The sequence below is a fragment of the Oncorhynchus gorbuscha genome, linkage group LG10, assembly GCF_021184085.1.
Source record: "Oncorhynchus gorbuscha isolate QuinsamMale2020 ecotype Even-year linkage group LG10, OgorEven_v1.0, whole genome shotgun sequence".
Lineage (NCBI taxonomy): Eukaryota > Metazoa > Chordata > Actinopteri > Salmoniformes > Salmonidae > Oncorhynchus > Oncorhynchus gorbuscha.
This window is the reverse complement of record NC_060182.1, coordinates 32,637,592-32,660,365: the sequence shown is the minus strand read 5'-3', so window position 1 is coordinate 32,660,365 and position 22,774 is coordinate 32,637,592. Positions and strand designations below refer to the sequence as shown.

The window sequence follows — 22,774 nt, the reverse complement described above, 5'->3', positions numbered from 1 at the left end:
TGAAATTCACTGCTTGACTGAGGGACCTTACAGATAATTGTATGTGTGGAGTACATGAGGTAGTAATTAAAAATAATATTAAACACTATTATTGCACACAGAGGGAGTCCATGCAACTTGTTATTTGACTTAAGTCAATTTTTACTCCTGAATTTATTTAGGCTTGCCATAACAAAGGGGTTGAATACTTGTTGACTCGGGACATTTCAGCTTTTCATTTTTTATTAATTTGTAAAATTGTCTGAGAACATAATTCCACATTGACATTATGGGATATTGTGTGCAGGCCAATGACACAAAATCTAAATTTAATCCATGTTAAAGTCAGGCTGTAACAACAAAATGCGGAAAAAGTCAAAGGGGTGTGAATACTTTCTGAAGACACTGTAACTTAAACGGGCAGAATTATGTCCATGCAACTAAAGCTTATCGTCCTGTTCCCAATCCCAAATACGACCTCTATCTGTTTGCACAAAGATTTAGTTAATTGCCCAAATCTGCTTAGTTCTCTGTGTCTCAGTCATGAATGAATCAATGCTGAGGTCATTTTCTAATCCTTTGTCAGTGGTTCCAAAAGTCAGGAAGAGGCCTGCCACTGAACAGAAAGGACTGTTTACGTAAACCTTCTTGTATTCACTGCTTCCCTTTAAACCACAAACCCCCTTTTGATTAACGTTCTACCTTTTCCCTTCAGACATTGACTGAAAGCAGTGGTTTTTTTCATCAAAGATTATTGTCTGTAATTACCCTTGGGAATTAAATGTTTGAGATAGGAGGATATTTTAGACTAAAGCATTGAATAGGGATAGCTCTGTCAAACACAATTCTCATTTGTTCACTGAGGGATCAGTTGAAAAAAGAAAAACATAATAAGATACTATCATTTAATTCCTCCGAGGCCCCAGTTGAATACTACCAGTTCAGTTCCTTTGGTTAATTATTCATGGAGATGTGAGTTTTAAATCCTGAGCACTGCCTCCCTGTAACCTGCCCTGATTATTCCTCTTTTTTAGCTTGTGATATCAAAATCATAATTGTGCCACACGGCATTGAACATATTGCTGCATATCATTTGGGAAGCTAATAAACAAAATAAGCATATTGGGATTATTTAGTAGTTTGATGTTTTCTCTGATACTTGGCCATGCCTGTGTTCTATGGCTTTCTATTCCTATGTGATTTCTCTCTGGTATGTCATGTAGGGTTTAAAGCCATTGGGTACAGAGTGGAAATGCAACAAGGGTACTGACTGTATCCTAAACATAGACCATGATGAAGGAATATCACTTTTCCCCTATCACTTGCAGGAATTCATAGCCCTGTTTATTATTGTACTTTATTTATATCACAAAATAATGTCTCAAAATCAACAACAGGCTCATCATCAATGAACTGAAAAGTCCAAATGTCCTGTCTGAAAATGAAACTAATCAGCTGTCCATCATTTATGAACAAGTGCTGTGAAAAAGTATTTACCTCCTTCCCGATTTCTTATTTTTTTGCACATTTGTCACACTTAAATGTTTCAGATCAAACAAATTTAAACATTACACAAAGATAACCCAAGTAAACACAAAATGCAGTTAAGTGATGATTTCATTTATTAAGGGAAAAAAGCTATCCGAACCTTCATGGCCCTATGTGAAAAAGTAATTGCCCCCTAAACCTAATAACGGTTTGTGCCACCCTCAGCAGCAACAAATGCAATCAAGCCGTTGTGATAACTAGCAATGAGTCTTTCACATCGCTGTGGAGGAATTTTGGCTCACTCTTCTTTGCAGAATCATTTTAATTCAGCCACATTGGAGGGTTTTCGAGCATGAATCGCCTTTTTAAGGTCACGCCACAGCATCTCAATTGGATTCAAGTCCGTACTTTGACTAGGCCACTCCAAAACCTTAATTTTGTTTAAACCATTCAGAGGTGGACTTGCTGTTGTGTTTCGGATCATTGTCCTGCTGCAGAACCCAAGTGCGCTTCAGCTTGAGGTCACAAACTAATGGCCGGATATTCTCCTTCAGGATTTTTTGGTAGAGATCAGAATTCATGGTTCCATCAATCACAGCATGTTGTCCAGGTCCTGAAGCAGCCCCAGACCATCATACTACCACCACCATATTTGACTGTTGGTATGATGTTCTTTTTCTGAAATGCTGTTACTTTTACGTCAGCTGTAACGGGACGCACACCTTCCAAAAAGTTAAACTGTTGTCTCATCAGTCCACAGAATATTTTCCAAAAAGTCTTGGGGATCATCAAGATGTGTTACGATCATTGGAAGCATACTCGGACCAACGTGCAGCGTGATCTGGATTCCACATCTTTTTATTTAAAGTAAGTGAACCACACAACAAATGAATCAAGGAAATGTGACGACAATGGAGTGCTAACATGCAACTACACAAACAATATCCCACAAAACACAGGTGGAAAAAATGCTACTTAAATATGATCCCCAATTAGAGACAACGATTACCAGCTGCCTCTAATTGGAAATCATACAAAATCACCAACATAGAAAAACAAAACTAGAACCCCACATAGAAATAATAAACTAGACTAAACCCCCAGTCATGCCCTAACCTACTCCACCATAGACAATAAGGGCTCTATGGTCAGGACGTGACAAGATGTTTTTTGCCAAAAGTGAGACGAGCCTTTACGTTCTTTTTGACGAGCCTTTACGTTATATTTTCAGCAGTGGTTTTCGCCTTGGAACTCTGCCATGGATGCCATTTTTGCCCAGTCTCTTTCTTATGGTTGAGTTATGAACACTGACCTTAACTGAGGCAAGTGAGGCCTGCAGTTCTTTAGATGTTGTTGTGTGTTATTTTGTGACCTCTTGGATGAGTCGTCGCTGCGCTCTTGGGGTAATTTTGGTAGGCCGGCCACTTCTGGGAAGTTTCACCAATGTTCCAAATTTTCTCCATTTGTGGATAATGGCTCTCACCGTGGTTCGCTGGAGTCCCAAAGCTTTAGAAATGGCTTTGTAACCCTTTCCAGACTGATAGATGTCAATTACTTTGTTTCTCATCTGTTCCTGAATTTCTTTGGATCGCAGCATGATGTCTTTTTTTCCAGATATTTTGGCCTACTTCATTTTGTCATACAGGTTCTATTTAAGTGATTTCTTGATTCAACAGGTCTGGCAGTATTCAGGCCTGGGTGTGGCTAGTGAAATCGAACTGAACTTCCCAAAAAATGTGATTAACCACAGTAAATTCATGATTTAACAAGGGGGGGCAATCACTTTACTGACAATAAAGTCAGTAAAGTAATTTGTACATGTAGGTAGGGGTGAAGTGACTATGCATAAATAATAAACAGCGAGTAGCAGCAGTGTACATGTAGGTAGGGGTGAAGTGACTATGCATAGATAATAAACAGCGAGTAGCAGCAGTGTACAAAACAAATGGAGGGGGGGTCAATATAAATAGTCTGGTGGCCGTTTGATTAATTGTTCAGCAGTCTTATGGCTTGGGGGTAGAAGCTGTTAAGGAGACTTTTGGTCCTAGATTTGGCGCTCAAGTTGACTGTGCCTTTAAACAGCTTGGAAAATTCCAGAAAATTATATCACAGCTTTAGAAACTTCTGATAGGCTAATTGACATCATTTGAGTCAATTGTGGGTGTACCTGTGGATGCATTTCAAAGCCTACCTTCAAACTCAGTGCCTCTCTGCTTGACATCATGGGAAAATCAAAAGAAATCAGCCAAGACCTCAGAAATTGTAGACCTCCACAGGTCTGGCACAGGCAATTTCCAAATGCCTGAAGGTACCACGTTCATCTGTACAAACAATAGTACGCAAGTATAAACACCATGGGACCACGCAGCCGTTATACCGCTTAGGAAGGAGACCCATTCTGTCTCCTAGAGATGAATGTACTTTGGTGCGAAAAGTGCAAATCAATCCCAGAACAACAGCAAAGGACCCTGTGAAGATGCTGGAGGAAACAGGTATAAAAGTACCTATATCCACAGTAAAACGAGTCCTATATTGACATAACCTGAAAGGCCGCTCAGCCTTGAAGAAGCCACTGCTCCAAAACCGCCATATAAAAGCCAGACTATGGTTTGCAAAAGCACATGGGAACAAAGACTGTAATTTTTGGAGAAATGTCCTCTGGTCTGATGAAAGAAAAATACAACTGTTTGGCCATAATGACCATTGTTATGTTTGGAGGAAAAAGGGGGAGGCTTGCAAGCCGAAGAACACCCTCCCAACCGTGAAGCACGGGGTGGCAGCATCATGTTGTGGGGGTGCTTTGCTGCAGGAGGGATTGGTGCACTTCACAAAATAGATGGCATCGTGAGGATGGAGAATTACGTGGATATAATGAAGCAACATCTCAAGACATCTGTCAGGAAGTTAAAGCTTGGTCGCAAATGGGTCTTCCAAATAGACAATGACCCCAAGTATACTTCCAAAGTTGTGGCAAAATGGCTTAGAGACAACAAAGTCAAGGTGTTGGAGTGGCCATCACAAAGCCCTGACCTCAATCCTATGACTTTCAACCTTCGTCTCTCTCGAGCCCGTACGGGAGTTATAGTGATGAGATAAGATAGTAACTACTAAACAATTGGATACCACAAAATTGGGGAGAAAAAGAAGAAAAAAAGAGAGTATTTATTCTCGGAGCGCGCTGCCATGTAACCACGAACAACAGTTTATATACAAAATATGACATCATAGGTTATAAAACATTCTTTCTCCCAACAGTTCAAAAAGTTTATTCCCACCCCTTTGCTCACTCCCTCCAGATACACAGTTAAATGAGATAAACCTTCTGAAGTTTTCATCCATCACCATTCAGCAGACAGTTCCAGCTAATGGAAAACCTAAGAAAACACACACTGCCTTATCTGAACAGTCGGTTCGACCCTTTCTGCTTACTTAAAAAAACACTTCCAATCTTCTCCAACCTGGCTGGAATGGTATTTATTTAATGTAATTACCCCCCCTGTTATATGCTCCACAATCCCTCACTTATGAATTCATATTGTTAATCAGATATAATAAAACAGAGTATAAGTTTACTTAGATACAGTTCTATTTAAAATGGGGATATTGTTTAGTCATTATTCATAAAATTCCTAACAGGTTAGCTACCAGTCTTTCTTTCCGGCTCTCTCTGCTTCGTATATTAGCCAACCAGACCTAATATTGATGATGTAGGCTAAATCAAGTGTTAATCAAATGTCATGCTGATGTGGCAGTACTGTTGATATTTAAACCATGTAGCTAGCTACACACACTCGACCGATGACCGCGTCTGTCAAGCCATGCATGTTTGGAGACAGGGCAGACAAGGGAAAAAGGCGCAACCTGTTGTGGCGCAGGCTCTGTACAGGGCATATCAACAGGGGCAACCAACAGACGAACGGGGTGGCGAACTTCCTGTGGGCAGTGGGTTCCGAACAGCAATGACAAAACAATTACACAAAAACTATTTTGGAAATTATACCACCACCCAAAAGGCCACTTTGGAGACTGAAAGGGCAAAAGGGCATGTGCTCTGCACATGTAGAGCCCTATACGTGTACGCGCCTGCTGTGAACATCATTGGTATTGGCATGTTAAAGTTTATGCTAAGAATGAAACATCTCTACATCTCATTGTTTATACCAATAGCCCAAACCTGGTCAAGTAGAAGCTTCTTTATTTTAATTTTGTCCCCAATGTGTGGAAATTAAATATACCTTCTTTCCCAAATGATGTCCCAGCCAGCCTCACAAGTAAAAGTAGACTAGTCAAGGTGACTTGACGTTTCTAAAAGCACGCGTGATGTGAAAAGCATCCAATTAAGATGCTGTGCATGCAATTTGGAACAAAATCAGCACATGGAACGACCAAGACCGTGCACCAGCTAATTTAAATAAAGGTACAACTTTAAGCTCTAAATTAAGCATAAAACAGTATCAACAATAAAAGTAATTTAATACTATCAACGTTAAATGCCAGGGAATCAAATAACATTTGATTTGATTTGAATCATGACTATGCTCACTGATTAAATTAGCTTAGATAGCTAATCATGCAGCTTGCGCCTACTGTTGCAACTGCTTTCTTGATTGTGTTAGCTGGCATATCAAGTAACTAGTGTATTGTTGGTTTACCAGCAGGGTAGGCGATGTAGCTAGCAACTATTGCTGGATCATTGACATTGGACGTCTTCTACTTGAGTACCTTGTAAACAAGTTGGCATATTGCTTGGTGTTTATTTTGGTCGGTTCCGATGAGTAGCGTTGATTTGAGGGTTCTGACCTTACAAAATAATCTAGAAGAAACTAGTCATTTTGCAGTGTTTGTGATTATACCCTGATGAAGACAGCTTGGCTGTCTCAACGTTGGTAATTACATTTTTGCATCTGAGCTCCTAGAGTGTGCGGCTCTCTTTTATTTTCAAGTTTTCTACTCCGCTAGCCAGCACCTCGTCTAAATAGGTGTACGTTACTTTTTCTTCTATATTGTTCTGTTACCCAGTAAACAGCACTCTACAGACAAAAAAAGCTCTTAAACGATGCCGAATTATAATTCTTTTCCTGACACTGGTCATAGCCCCATACAAGATTACTTTGAATATAGCCAAAGGGAGCGTGATAAGAGCCCCACCAGGCCTTCACAACTGGACTACCGACTTTATCTGCCCGAGGGAGTTATCCAGCTGGCTCCTCCGTCGCGACGTTACCTGAGCGCCCATCTGCGGCCCGCTAATCGTTAGCTGTCTTATAGATCTATCAGACAGTTATTTTTTTATTCTTGGGCCTCTATAACTATATCTATTTTTTTTGTAAATTGGATTGATCCCCTCACTAATCCTACCGACGGAAACGCACGAGGTGACTAAAAACAGACCTCCATCCTATGCTAGCTTGCTACCGATGGCCCGGCTAGCTGTCTGAATCGCCGTGACCCCAACCAACCTCACTACTCACTGGACCCTTTTGATCACTTGACTAAGCATGCCTCTCCTTAATGTAAATATGCCTTGTCCATTGCTGTTCTGGTTAGTGTTCATTGGCTTATTTCACTGTAGAGCCTCTAGTCCTGCTCACTATACCTTATCCAACCTATTAGTTCCACCACCCACACATGCGATGACATCTCCTGGTTTCAATAATGTTTCTAGAGACAATATCTCTCTCATCATCACTCAATACCTAGGTTTACCTCCACTGTATTCACATCCTACCATACCTACCAACTGATTGCCTCCCATCTATTTTCAGAGCTCGTACTGCTAGGCGACCTAAACTGGAACATGCTTAACACCCCAGCCATCCTACAATCTAAGCTTGATGCCCTCAATCTCACACAAATTATCAATGAACCTACCAGGTACCTCCCCAAAGCCTTAAACACGGGCACCCTCATAGATATCATCCTAACCAACTTCCCCTCTAAATACACCTCTGCTGTCTTCAACCAACATCTCAGCGATCACTGCCTCATTGCCTGCATCCGTAATGGGTCAGCGGTCAAACGACCTCCACTCATCACTGTCAAACGCTCCCTGAAACACTTCAGCGAGCAGGCCTTTCTAATCGACCTGGTTGGGGTATCCTGGAAGTATATTGATCTCATCCCGTCAGTAGAGGATGCCTGGTTATTTTTTTTAAATTCCTTCCTGACCATCTTAAATAAGCATGCCCCATTCAAGAAATGTAGAACCAGGAACAGATATAGCCCTTAGTTCTCCCCAGACCTGACTGCCCTTAACCAACACAAAAAAATCCTATGGCGTTCTGCATTAGCATCGAACAGCCCCTGTGATATGCAGATTTTCAGGGAAGCTAGAAACCAATATACACAGGCAGTTAAAAAAGCCAAGGCTAGCTTTTTCAAACAAAAATTTGCTTCCTGCAACACTAACTCAAAAATGTTCTGGGACACTGTAAAGTGTCCATGGAGAATAAGAACACCTCCTCCCAGCTGCCCACGGCACTGAAGATAGGGTCACCACTGATAAATCCACTATAATTGAGAATTTCAATAAGCATTTTTCTACGGCTGGCCATGCTTTCCACCTGGCTACCCCTACCCCGGTCAACAGCACTGCACCCCCCACAGCAACTCGCCCAAGCCTTCCCCATTTCTACTTCTCCCAAATCCAGTCAGCTGATGTTCTGAAAGAGCTGCAAAATATGGACCCCTACAAATCAGCCGGGCTAGACAATCTGGACCCTTTCTATCTAAAATTATCTGACGAAATTGTTGCCACCCCTACTAGCCTGTTCAACCTCTCTTTCGTGTTGTCTGAGATTCCCAAAGATTGGAAAGCATCTGCAGTCATCCCCCTCTTCAAAGGGGGGGACACTCTTGACCCAAACTGCTATAGACCTATATCTATCCTACCCTGTCTTTCTAAGGTCTTCGAAAGCCAAGTCAACAAACAGATTACCGACCATTTCGAATCTCACCATACCCTCTCTGCTATGCAATCTGGTTTCAGAGCTGGTCATGGGTGCACCTCAGCCACGCTCAAGGTCCTAAACGATATCTTAACCGCCATCGATAAGAAACATTACTGTGCAGCCGTATTCATTGATCTGGCCAAGGCTTTTGACTCTGTCAATCACCACATCCTCATCAGCAGACTTGACAGCCTTGGTTTCTCAAATGATTGCCTCGCCTGGTTCACCAACTACTTCTCTGATAGAGTTCAGTGTGTCAAATCGGAGGGTCTGTTGTCCAGACCTCTGGCAGTCTCTATGGGGGTGCCACAGGGTTCAATTCTTGGACCGATTCTCTTCTCTGTATACATCAATGATGTCACTCTTGCTGCTGGTGAGTCTCTGATCCACCTCTACGCAGACGACACCATTCTGTATACTTCTGGCCCTTCTTTGGACACTGTGTTAACAACCCTCCAGGCAAGCTTCAATGCCATACAACTGACTTAGAATATGTGGACAACTTCCAGACCCACATCAAACATCTCCAATCCAAAGTTAAATCTAGAATTGGCTTCCTATTTCAAAGCATCAAAGCATCCTTCACTCATGCTGCCAAACATACCTTTGTAAAAACTGACCATCCTACCAATCCTCGACTTCTGCGATGTCTATTACAAAATAGCCACCAATATCCTACTCAACAAATTGGATGCAGTCTATCACAGTCTACCACCACTGCGACCTGTACGCTCTCATTGCTTGGCCCTTGCTTCATACTCGTCGCCATACCCACTGGCTCCAGGTCATCTACAAGACTCTGCTAGGTAAAGTCCCCCCTTATCTCAGCTCGCTGGTCACCATAGCGTCACCCACCTGTAGCATGCGCTCCAGCAGGTATATCTCTCTGGTCACCCCCAAAATCAATTCTTTCTTTGGCTGCCTCTCCTTCCAGTTCTCTGCTGCCAATGACTGGAACGAACTACAAAAATCTCTGAAAGTGTTTCCAGTTATCTCCCTCACTAGCTTTAAGCACCAGCTGTCAGAGCATCTTACAGATTACTGCACCTGTACATAGCCCATCTATAATTTAGCCCAAACAACTACCTTTTTCCCTACTGTATTTATCTTATTTAATTAGCTCCTTTGCACCCCATTATATTTTTTATTTCTACTTTGCACATTTTTCCACTGCAAATCTACCATTCCAGTGTTTTACTTGCTATATTGTATTTACTTTGCCACCATGGCCTTTTTTTGCCTTTACCTCCCTTATCTCAACTCATTTGCTCACATCCTATATAGACTTGTTTCTACTGTATTACTGACTGTATGTTTGTTTTACTCCATATGTAACTCTGTGTTGTTATATGTGTCGAACTCCTTTGCTTTATCTTGGCCAGGTCGCAATTGTAAATGAGAACTTGTTTTCAACTTGCCTACCTGGTTAAATAAAGGTGAAATACATATAATTAAAATAAGATCACTGTGTCGGAGTCCCTTTTTGACATGCCGGGAGGCAATTCTGACCTCTCGAAAGAAGTGTTACATTTATCTAAACGCCAGACGAGAACGCATCTACATTTCGTCACTCTTAGTGATTATGTCCGTCAAGGCATTATTCCATGGGGACTCAGGTGGCAAAAAGAACCATCTATGGGACAGCGCACAGATGATTTCTGTGAGCGCTGGTGTGCCATCCTGAACAAATGCTCTATTGGTTTAATGACATTAATTGTTGACCAGTTGAAAAAGGATTTTATTGAAATGGATAACACGATTAAAGACATACGCACAGCTCTACAAATAGCTGTTAATTATGATGGCATATACAATGAACGGATGAAAACTAACCAAGCGCTACAGAACAACTTGACTATAGAAATAAAGGAACTTAAAATCAAGAAATTGAACCAAGACAAAAAAGATAAGGCCGAGGATAAAGTCTACTTCTGGAGAAACCCTGACAAGGGAAGTCCTGCCCCCCCCCCCCATGACAGGCGCAGGAGGGACGCCGCTTACTTCGATCCACCCCCGTTTGATCAACACTCTACAACCGGCGCCTCATCGGCTTCCAGTGGTAGTTTTATATTCAACGAGAGACTGGACCGACCGAAGGGCGGAGGTGGCCGCAGGCACGCGCATCGACGAGATGCCGCACCGGACGGGGTGAGAAGAAACGACTATCAGAGGCAGAGGAGACCGTTCACACGGTCCCAGAACCCACCGGACTGAGTGTCTTTAATTTATCAAGCAAGATATTGAGCCCTGCCCATTTCTCTCTGCTTAATAAAGGGTTCTATTTTGTGCCTACAACCCAGTGCAACGATTGTGATGTTAAGGTAGACATGTTTAAGTTTTTTTAGAAACATCCGTTTAATGGAATACTTTAGCTCCCCTCATTCTGACACTTCTATTGAACCAGTAGGTTGCTCTCCTGCACATACTCCGACTCCTTTTAGAAGCACGAGTTATTCTATACCTCCAGCCAATCGCAATCACTCTATCGAGACATATTGCAGACTTGTGGAAAAAGATGTTGGACTTCTCCTTAAGAACAAACAGGAGTCCAAATCTTTCCATAATTTACTTAGGGATGAAAAACAAGCTTTGCCTGATTTACAATCCGATACCTCAGTCCTTATTCGTCCTGCTGATAAGGGTGGGTCGGTTGTACTCATGGATAGGGAAGCTTATGTAAATGAGTGTCATAGACAGCTGCTTGACAACACCTTTTACAAGAAACCCAGAAGTGACCCTACTACCCAATTTCAGAATACTCTCTTTACTGTCCGAGATGAGTATTTAAGTTCTGGTCAGATAACCAAAAAATAACATTACTTTTTGGCTATTCAACACCCTAAAATTGCCACTTTCTATACTTTGCCGAAATTACACAAGAATGTTACAAAACCTCCAGGGCGCCCTGTTGTAGCGGGCATTGATGCAGTAACAGCCCCTATTGTAGCGGGCATTGATGCAGTAACGGCCCCTATTGTAGCGGGCATTGATGCAGTAACAGCCCCTATTGTAGCGGGCATTGATGCAGTAACAGCCCCTATTGTAGCGGGCATTGATGCAGTAACGGCCCCTATTGTAGCGGGCATTGATGCAGTAACAGCCCCTATTGTAGCGGGCATTGATGCAGTAACAGCCCCTATTGTAGCGGGCATTGATGCAGTAACAGCCCCTATTGTAGCGGGCATTGATGCAGTAACGGCCCCTATTGTAGCGGGCATTGATGCAGTAACAGCCCCTATTGTAGCGGGCATTGATGCAGTAACAGCCCCTATTGTAGCGGGCATTGATGCAGTAACAGCCCCTATTGTAGCGGGCATTGATGCAGTAACGGCCCCTATTGTAGCGGGCATTGATGCAGTAACAGCCCCTATTGTAGCGGGCATTGATGCAGTAACAGCCCCTATTGTAGCGGGCATTGATGCAGTAACAGCCCCTACTGTAGCGGGCACTGATGCAGTAACGGCCCCTATTGTAGCGGGCATTGATGCAGTAACGGCCCCTATTGTAGCGGGCATTGATGCAGTAACAGCCCCTATTGTAGCGGGCATTGATGCAGTAACGCACTCTATCTACTTTTGTTGACTTTTTTATTAGACCACTAGCAGAACAGCTCCCCTCCTTTGTAAAGGACACCAGCAGTATGATCTCTATCATTGAATCTCTTGATCCTCTCCCTGAGAATACCTTGTTAGTTACTTTTGATGTTGAGTCGTTATACACAAATATTCCACACGAGGGCGGTATTGAAGCTATGGAACATTTTCTTCTGCAACGTGACCCTAATGAACTACCTTCCAGTGCTGCATTATAACATTGGCTGAAATAGTAGTCACACATAACTATTTCATGTTTCTAAATGATTTCTTTATTCAGACGAAGGGTACTGCTATGGGATCTCCCATGGCTCCTAACTATGCTAATTTGTATGTGGGTTACATGGAGAAACAGTCTATTTTCAATCCTCTCAAAAATGTTTTCTTGCCTAACATCATTATTTGGAAACGGTATATTGATATTTTTGTTCTATGGATCATTTGAGATTTACTATGCAATCTGATACACGTCAAATCAGTTTTCTTGATCTTATGATCTTTTGTGAAGATAATGTTCTGATCTTTACAGGAGGCTTACTGATCGTAACATATTTTTGAGGGCTGATAGTTGTCACCCACTTCCCTTGAAAAATAGTTTGCCCTACAGCCATTTCTGTCGAATCAAAAGAATTTGCAAAAAAACAATCAGATTTCGACAGAAATTTGGCTGAGACGCAAAGAAAGTTCAAGAAGAGGGGCTACAAAAATGATCAGATTATTATTGCCATTGAGAAAATTCTAAACAAAACGAGACATGACCTTTTTCAAGGTCAGTCTCGCAAAAAGACTCATTCTTGTGTTCTAACTACCCACTATCCAAAGCGTTCTGAACAAATTAAGGAAATTGTTCACAAACATTGGCACAACCTAAAATCCAATGATAGTCTCCGTAATGTGTTTTCGGACCTTTCCTTGGTCGTATTCTGGCGGGACAGAAATCTCAGAGACCAGTTGGTACACTGATTTACCATCCCAAAATATTCCCCGAACAGCGTCTATTTGCGCCCCTACTGGATGGAAATTACAAATGTAATAGCTGTGCTCAATGCAATGGCACTTATAAATGTAGATCCTTCAAACACCCACAACAGGGAAATCGATCCCAATCAAAGTTGTTATTACGTGCTTCACTAAGGCAGTTATTTATCTTATAACTTGTCCTTGTGGTAAAAATTATGTAGGTAAAACAAAGCGCGAATTAAAAGTACGTATCTCAGACCATTAGGTGCAAAAACTTACCCAGTTGCGGCCCACATTTTGGAAGCAGGCCAACTCAATTTCGTTACATTTATTTCGTCTCTGCGTTATATTGGCATCGAATATGTCACCCTCCCTAGGAGAATGGGGGTGACCTTGATAATTTATTGTTAAAACGAGAGGCTGCCTGGATCTTTCATTTAAAGACCCCTGCACCCTTCGGTCTCAACGTAGACCTTGATCTGAAGCATTCTTGTGATTATTGTGACTTTGCCATTGTAATTGTTTGTAAGCTTGTGTAGTCTAAAATGAATCTATGATCGTATGATATCCATTTGTTGTTTGTATGCTGTTCTTTGTATGCCATTTTAATATTTGAGAATTAACCAATGATATTAGGCCACTCTTGGCCATGATTACAGACACCTGTCTTTTGACACTATATAAACAAGTAATTCCGCAGTGTTTGTGATTATACCCTGATGAAGACAGCTTGGCTGTCGAAACGTTGGTAATTACATTTTTGCATCTGAGCTCCTAGAGTGTGCGGCTCTCTTTTATTTTCAAACTTACAAGTTGGATAGCCTTTTAGTTAATATACTGGCATGTTTGATGTATAAGTAGCTAGCTAACATACCAGTACATACTGCTGTAATGATAAGCTATGGTACGTAAGGACAGCGTAACTAACAAATTGTTAGCCAACATAACGTAACTTATTTGAAAAGTAATTACTTTAATACATTGCATAATTAAAAAACAACATTTGTTTCAACATTCATTCAACATTAAACATTCATTAAACAAATACTTTTACAGCAAAACACAGCTATAGATAGCTAACTAGCACAGGTGGCAATCTAGCGTGCAGGGTTGGGTAGGTTACTTTCTAAATGTAATCCGTTACTAGTTAGCTATCAAATTTTCAGCAGTAACGTTTGGATTATTCAAACTCAGTAACATAATCTGATTACTTTCAGTTACTTTTTGATTACTTTCCTGTTAAGTGGTTGCCATGAATTTCATATTAACTACAAGCAGCTCGATGGCAAGTAAAATTCTGTATTTCATATTACAGTATAGTTCCTGTAATATAAATATGGTATCAAAGCAAGTACTGTGTAATGACAAACAGTAGACCTACAATACTGTATTATACTGTAAAATGTCAATCAAAACTGTAATCAGCATGAATTAATGACATTTATTGAGGAGAGGGTTTTGTATTTTACTGTAATTACAAGGGATTGGTGGAAGCAGGTTGGCTGCTTGGTAGAGTGTTTATAAATTACAGCATATTAATAACTATTTGGTGTTTTTATATCACTTGCACTTATAGAGGCCTCAACAAAGACTTCCAAACTGGCAGCGACTATAGGGCAAAACAGACCAAAAGGACAGGTCAAAATAATCAAACATTTAACGTTTGAGACTTTCTGCCACTACAATCTTTCCCCTAAACATTTTTAATTGATGGGGCACTATAACCACATAAGAGTTACAGTGGGGGGGGGAAGTATTTTGTCAGCCACCAATTGTGCAAGTTCTCCCACTTAAAGTTGAGAGAGGCCTGTAATTTATCATAGGTACACTTCAACTATGACAGACAATGGGAAAAAAATCCAGAAAATCACATTGTAGGATTTTTAATGAATTTATTGCTTATATACACTCATTGATCAGTTGTAGGTAGCCCACCCAACTAGTACCTGGTCGGACCTCCCTTTGCCTGCAGAACAGCCTGAATTCTTCCGGACATTTTACAAGGTGTCGGAAATGTTCCACAGGGATGTTGGTCCATGCTTACGCGATGCATTACGCAGTTGCTGCAGATTGGACGGCGGTAGATTTCATGCTGTGAACAGCCCGTTCCATCTCATCCCAAAGAAGCTCTATTGGGTTGAGGTCTGGGGACTGACCAGGTCACTCAAGTTAAATGAACTAGCTGTCATGTTCCAGGCAATGGTTTTTCACTTCTCAATTGTCCGTTCTACACACCACTGTTGTACGGTGCCGTTATTTGTCCATTAGCTTGCACGATTCTTGCCATTTTCCTTCGACCTCTCTCATCAACGAGCTGTTTTCGCTCACAGGACTGCCGCTGACTGGATGTTTTTTGTTTGTGGCACCATTCTCGGTAAGCCCTAGACACTGTCGTGCGTCAAAAGCCCAGGAGGGCGGCTATTTTTGAAATACTGGATCTGGTGCGCCTGGCACCGACGATCATACCACACTCAGTCGCTTAAGTCACTCGTTTTGCCCATCCTAACGTTTAATTTAACAGTAACGGAATTCCTCGACGCCTGTCTGCCTACTTTTATATAGCCAGTTTATAGCTAGTATATAGTTTTTGCAACTAACAATATGTCAGCTAGCCTGTCAATGAATGTACATGAACACTGAATTATTTCCTGAATAAGGGCTAGCACCAAGCCTTATACTTGGTAGCGTAAGGGTAGCCTAGTGGTTAGAGCGTTGGACTAGTAACCGAAAGGTTGCAAGTTCGAATCCCCGAGCTGACAAGGTACAAATCTGTCGTTCTGCCCCTGAACAGTCAGTTAACCCACTGTTCCTAGGCCGTCATTGAAAATAAGAATGTTTTCTTAACTGACTTGCCTAGTAAAATAAAAATAAATAGTTGGATTGTAGACAATCTGGGTGTCTTCTATAGGAGGTGGAATTTGAAATGCTGTAACACCAGTACTTTGTGCCACTTGCTCTTATATTGATTTTTAATGTTTTGCTGTAGCAGCTAGCTTATTATTTAGATGTTTTGATCAGCATTCAATTGTCCTTGTTTTCATTACATTAGTCATGATTGTGTCTAGCATTATAATCAACAGGACTGTTTACCTTGTTCAGTTAGCCCTGATCAGTGGTCTGAAATTCATTTTTTAAAAGACACTTCTAAGTTGTGTCAAGGGATTTCTGTGAGTCATCATACCTGGTCATTTCCTGTCCCCACAGGAAGAAGAAAATAAGGAAGATCCAGAGATGACTGACCCCTGTTGACTTACGGAAGATGAACTCAAGGCCACACTGCTTAAATATGGAGTCAAAGTTGGAGCCATTGTAGGTGAGACTACTAAATACTACACATTAAAGTGGCAATCAGCAGTTGAAACAAAAAATCTAAAAAGCTGCGTGATGGGGCTGGAGAAATTGGGGGGGGGGGGGCACCCGGAGCAGTTCCCCCATCGTCTGTTACACCTGGGCATGGAGTTGGGCGGAGCAGAACATCCTCTCTGCTAGGACATACCACAGGATCAGTAACCCTTTTAGAATTCACTCATTAACTCTTCAAAGGGAATGGGATCTCTGCTTTTGCATTTTTTTTCATCTTGAATCTGCACATTATGCACTCTTCTCACACTCCAAAGCTGGTGCATATTTTGGGTTTTAAGGGACAATTTAAGGGATCAAGCAAGCCGTTGGAGCATATTTTTGGATGTCCTGTTATTGGGCTGTGGCTCTAAACAACTTAACTTAACCCATGCAGGTGTAGCCTCCATCAGTATCTCTGGGTGGTGGTCGTAATGATTCCTTCTATTCCTTTTCTCAGAGCTTCAGCATTACTGAGATTGTAGAGGAGGGAAGTTTGTTTTGATCAGGTTTTTATCTAATCTTGACAATCACATCAACCTAAATATCTAATCCCCACTAAAGTGATGACCAATGAGTGATATTCTGTATTTACGTTTTCCTCTGGAATCACAGATTGAGATTCAAAGCCCTCTCTCCAGTAGTAGAACACAGAAGCACACTGAGAGTAATATTCTGGGACCTTGGCCAAGGCCCCACCGGGTCAGTAGTAATCACAAACATTTCAGTAATCTTATCTGTGACAAGCTGTTGTTGGTGGTTACTGGGTGGATGTTGTTAGGTTCTAAATAAACAAGAGTAAAAACTCAGACAACTATGAAAAGCTCAAACCAAGTTTTCACCAAATGATGACAAAGACATATTCACACAAGCATCCTCCTTATACATATGGACAGCCAATGCATATTGGTTGCTAGACAGGACTTTAGTGATTCCAGTTCTTTCTCACTTCATCTGATCTGACCTTGGCCCAAATTCCTCACTCCTCCCCAACTCATGGCTGTCCTGTTGACTTGTACCAGACTGTGGCCTTTCTCATTTCCACAGGATACCTGATGTCTAACAGTAACATGTTCTGACAATGTAAACGTTCTGCATTCCCCTCTCTCCCTCAGTATCCTTGTTTATATTTCAACTTTAGAATTCAGAACCCATCAAGGTGATTCACTGGGCTGCGGTTAACATAGTCAGTAGAGGGAATGTGGAATATACTTTTAATTATTATTTTTCTCACTTCTTGTAGCAGGACATGGCGATGGTGGACAAGCATACCACGGCTAACCGATCACCTTGCGTCACCCCAAAGACCTCCTTTTTCTAACAGCATATCAAGGCACCTACATTAGCATGTTTAGTTGTCTTTCAGATTCATTCCCATCTTTCCACTCTTTCAACAGTTCATACACTAGAGCTACGGTGTATATGCAGGTCTACACGGTATACTTTATTATCCTGTTAATGGTTTTACCATCACTGTGATTTTGATTGGGTTGTTCATGTATATAACCAAGCTAGTGCATGAATCAAAGTGCTCATTCATACCGAAAATAATGTTTTACTAAGAAAAGGTTTGGGGGAAATGTCTTGTTCACTGTACTTTTACCTCACGACTTTGAACCTAAGGTCTTGCACAATAACCACAAGTGGCTTTATGACTTTCCCCTAACCTTTTATCTCTTTGCCATTCCACCCGATCTGATTTAAGATGGTGAGGGACACTGGTAGTGTGGCTGTTTCTCTTTCCTCTCATCTGTTTGGGTCAGACAGTCAGATTGGTTTCACTTCTTCAGGAGCCGGTCTCAGATGTCCTGATGGAGTTCCTAGAGACCGAATCTATACACACTGGCAATGTGTAAGTCCAGTTTCCATAAAACAACACTACACATACAGAAGCCATGTCAATTAGGGAATGGTCACCATTTGTAAGGTAGCTATCTCTCAGGTTAAATAAGGTTATGTCCCAGAGACTTTATGGTTACTGCTTACTGAGGCTACCTTGATTCCATATTATCCTACTTATTTTTCTACCTTTTTTATGTGGTCAATTATACTCTTTCTTCCACTGCCACCTGGCGGAGGTCAATCAAGGGTGCAGAGGGGCAACCAGTCCAGTGTAAATACCCAGACCTGCCTGCCAGTCCCATGACCCTACAAAGACTGGTATTGGAGCGCTGCCTGGTGCCTCTGTGGGCCCAGATCCGGGTCTTCCTCATCTTGACTTGCCTCCTCAAACTCATCTACTCTGCCATGGAGCACAGCTCGGACCATCCTTTTGTGGCATTGCTGGACAACCTCAGTATGGGGACAGCGACTGAGGGACTGTCGCTCCAGGATGACCCTTAGGACTCATCTGTACACCCTCTCTAGGGAGGAGTAACTCCCCTGCTCTAGGTCTGTGTACTGACTCTCCACCCTTCTCCTAAAGGGAGAAATCATTTTATGCATGAATTTAATAGTGGATAAAACTTCATCCAGCCAATGCTTATACCAATCCTAAACTTTAAAATCCATGATGAGAAGTAGTGCACACTTGGGGGTTAAGGAAGGATGCTCCACAAATTGGTTTACAGTTGTTGTGAGGAACTTCATTTGGTCACTGTAATTCACCTTTACACTTTGGATGATGCCACTCTTAACCAAGCAAGGTCGCCATTATAACCTTGTGGTTTGGAAAATGTTCAGATGAAACTACTGTTCAAATATATACAGTGATGGTGGAAGTGCAGAAAATAAAGTTATTAGGCCTAATTTAGAGAAATAATACAATTTTGAGATTTGTAACTGAATGGAAGATGTATTTAATTAAAAGTATGTATCAAGGAGAACTGAATGGCGTTACGGCTACAATTTACACATTGGTTCAGTTGGGGTTATCAAAGTCCAATCTGTGTCAGAGTTCATCAAAGATGTGATCAGGGACAGTATTCTCTTGTTTTAAAGGTTTTGTAAATGTATCTTTATTCAGTACAGTTTTTGGGCACTGAAATGTCAAACTAATAAGCAATATAAAAAAATATATTTTGTGAATACTCATTACCTTTTCAAATCCATCTGTAATTTTTCTGTTTCTATTTTGGGTGTGCAATAGCTACTTTAAACAAAAAATGTTAGGGAATTCAGTGTTTTTTTTCAAGAGTTGCTTTTGTGTTTGAGTTATTTTGAATAAAGAGATTTGTTTCATTTGGACATGGTCCCAAATGAATAACACATGCTGTATGACATTTTGATTCAAACTGCATGCATGTGCATATTTAGTTGAACAGTTAGTCAGTATGCTGGTTATCTGGAGACATATGTCAGTGCTATCTTGGATCCTTGTGATGACCATACTCGAACTTTAACTCTTTCCATTTCAAATGTTAACTTAAAGGGTGGGTACCCTATTTCAAGCCCAGCACATGACGCTCTAATGATCATATATAAAAACGTCACGAGTAGCTGCATTAACACGCTGTGTGTGTACTGTCAAATAGTAAAAATGACTGACCGCAGTGGGAAATTTAATATTATGAAGTTAGTTAAAATTGTCTCTCAGCTTATTATTCGTTGTTATAGTATGTTTTGTTGCAGCCACTTTAAGGACTCTGACGTTTGACGTGAATTCAGGACTTCAACTTGCACACTGGGAAAAGACGAACAACATTGCGTCTGACATAAACCAGCACCAGCGAAAGGAGCTTCATGCTCATTTCAGAGGTGAGATCCGGCCTACCTTCATCAAACTGAGCAAATTTGACAGCCTATGTTGTGTGAATAATCGCTATAACATGCACACTAAATTTGGTCAACGCCACCGGCTTGTTTTGTATGCAGAGGCGATCCAGATTCCCACGGTGTCAACATCACCGCACTGGGCGAGTTCGACAGCCTCCTGAGGAGAGGTAACTTTGTTTAGGTCCTGGGAGTATACGATGATCCATTCCATAGGCAGACGGTTAATTTAGGAAACATGTTTTCACTGAGCACACAGTTCGCAATTAGCATTTCGACACTGTTTTATGATACTCAAGCAGAAATGCATCCGTTTACTCCACTAGAAATGATATCACGTGAAAAAAAATGGATGTTTGGCGCTGGTGCTATAAATCACTTTGATAAACTGTTAAATATTTTGACATTTTACTTTGTGTGTCGATGTCTGTTTTTAAACGTTCATAAAAGCCTTTCAACGTGTGAGTTTACCCTGACTCAGTGGACCAGAGCGGTTGACTCTTCTGACCCCTTTTCACGCAACATTTACGTACCACTACAAAGATACGGTTAATGGGATAATGTTGCTTTCATGCTGACGCGATTGTAGATTTACTGCGAGGAGTTGGCTGACAAGCTGTTTGGCTAGATAGCTACAGCACCTAGCTAGCTAACATTTGTCTCTGCTTACTGTTGGGGAGGGTGGGGCGTTCTGTTTGGCTCGCAATGGTTAAGAGGTTTTCTCCCCTCGCACCCTGTCTCTCTCGATTTGGTGAAACAAACCTCAGATTCTTAGTAGAGGTCGACCTTTTTCAACGCTGATACCGATTATTGGAGGACCAAAAAAAATCCGAAACCGATTTATTTTATTATTTTTATTTATTTGTAATAATGACAATTACAACAATACTGAATGAACACTATTACATTTTTAATTTACCCCTTTTTCTCACCAATTTCGTGGTATCCAATTGTTAGAAGCTGCTATCTTGTCTCATCGCTACAACTCCCTTATGAGACGAAGGTTGAAAGTCATGCATCCTCTGATACACCACCCAACCAAGCCTTTCTGCTTCTTAAAACCTCTTGAAGCTAGGGGGCACTATTTTTATTTTTGGAAAAATAACGTTCCCAAAGTAAACTGCCTATTTCTCAGGACCAGATGCTAGAATATGCATATAAATGACAACTTAGGATAGAAAACACTATAGTTTCCAAAACTGTAAAAAATATTGTCTGTGAGTATAACAGAACTGATAATGCAGGTGAAATCCTGAGAAAAATCCAATCAGGAAGTGACTCTTATTTTGAAACCCCTGTCTTTCTATGCATCCCTATTGCCCATTGAAAGGGATATCAACCAGATAGCTTTTTTTCTGTGGCTTCCCTAAGGTGTCTACAGCTTTTAGATGTAGTTTCAGGCCTTTGTTTTGAAGAATGAGCGTAAATGTCCACATTGCGTAAGTGGTCTGTTGTTGGCTCTCAGTGTGATTTTTGCACAACACAGAAAGGTAGCCATTTTTCCTCCCGGTCCTAGTGAAAAGCCAACTGTCCCGGTTGATATATTATCGAATAGATATTTGAAAAACACCTTAAGGATTGATTATAAAAACATTTGCCATGTTTCTATCGATATTATGGATATCATTTGGAATTTTTGTCTGCGTTGTCGTGACCGCTATTTCCGGTGGATTCCTAGGCATAATGCATCAAACTAACGGAGGTATTTGGATATAAAAAATATCTTTATGGAACAAAAGGAACATTTGCTGTCTAACTGGGAGTCTCGTGAGTGAAACATCCGAAGCTCAGAACAGCGCCCTTAACCACTGTGTCACCCGGTTAAGGGCCTGAACACTTATTATAACTTAATATAATACATCAATAAAATCCATTTAGCCTCAAATAAATAATGAAACATGTTCAATTTGGTTTAAATAATGCAAGAACAAAGTGTTGGAGAAGAAAGTAAAAGTGCAATATGTGCCATGTAAAAAAGCTAACGTTTAAGTTCCTTGCTCAGAACATGAGAACATATGAAAGCTGGTGGTTCCTTTTTAAAATGAGTCTTCAATATTCCCAGGTGAGAAGTTTTAGGTTGTAGTTATTATAGGACTATTTCTCTCTCTACCATTTGTATTTCATATACCTTTGACTATTGGATATTCTTATAGGCACTTTAGTATTGCCAGTGTAACAGTATAGCTTCCGTCCCTCTCCTCGCCCCTACCTGGGCTCGAACCAGGAACACATCGACAACTGCCACCCTTGAAGCATCGTTACCCTTTGATCCACAAAATCTGCGGCCCTTGCAGAGCAAGGGGAACAACTACTCCAAGTCTCAGAGCGAGTGACGTCACCGATTGAAACGCTATTAGTGCTCACCCCGCTAACTAGCTAGCCTTCACATCGGTTACACCAGCCTAATCCCGGGAGTTGATAGGTTTGAAGTCATAAACAGCCCAATGCTTGAAGCATTGTTAAGAGCTGCTGGCAAAACACACGCAAGTGCGTTTGAGTGAATGCGTAGCAGGCTCAGTCAGACTGCTCTATCAAATATCAAATCATAGACTTAATTATAACATAACACACAGAAATACGAGCCCTTTGGTCATTAATATGGCCAAATCCAAAAATGGTCATTTTGAAAAAACAAAGCGTTTATTCTTTCAGTGAAATACGAAACCGTTCCGTATTTTATCTAACGGGTGGCATCCCTAAGTCAAAACATTGCTGTTACATTGTACAACCTTCAATGTTATGTCATAATTATGT

At 41.2% G+C, this 22,774-nt stretch overlaps 1 long non-coding RNA gene across 3 annotated transcripts in view; it reads left to right on the top strand.

Annotated features, from left to right (window-relative positions):
• Positions 1–22,774, top strand: part of LOC124045900 — a 28,331-nt gene that overhangs the window by 4,027 nt on the left and 1,530 nt on the right. The window contains exons 4-7 of one of the 3 annotated variants that reach the window (XR_006840921.1): positions 2,221–2,334; positions 16,175–16,279; positions 17,553–20,005; positions 20,123–20,190. This is a non-coding gene — a long non-coding RNA (uncharacterized LOC124045900). Of the gene's footprint in view, positions 1–2,220; positions 2,335–16,174; positions 16,284–17,552; positions 20,006–20,122; positions 20,191–22,774 lie in introns of all 3 variants that reach the window. The other 2 variants (XR_006840922.1, XR_006840920.1) reach the window with 2 other exon arrangements.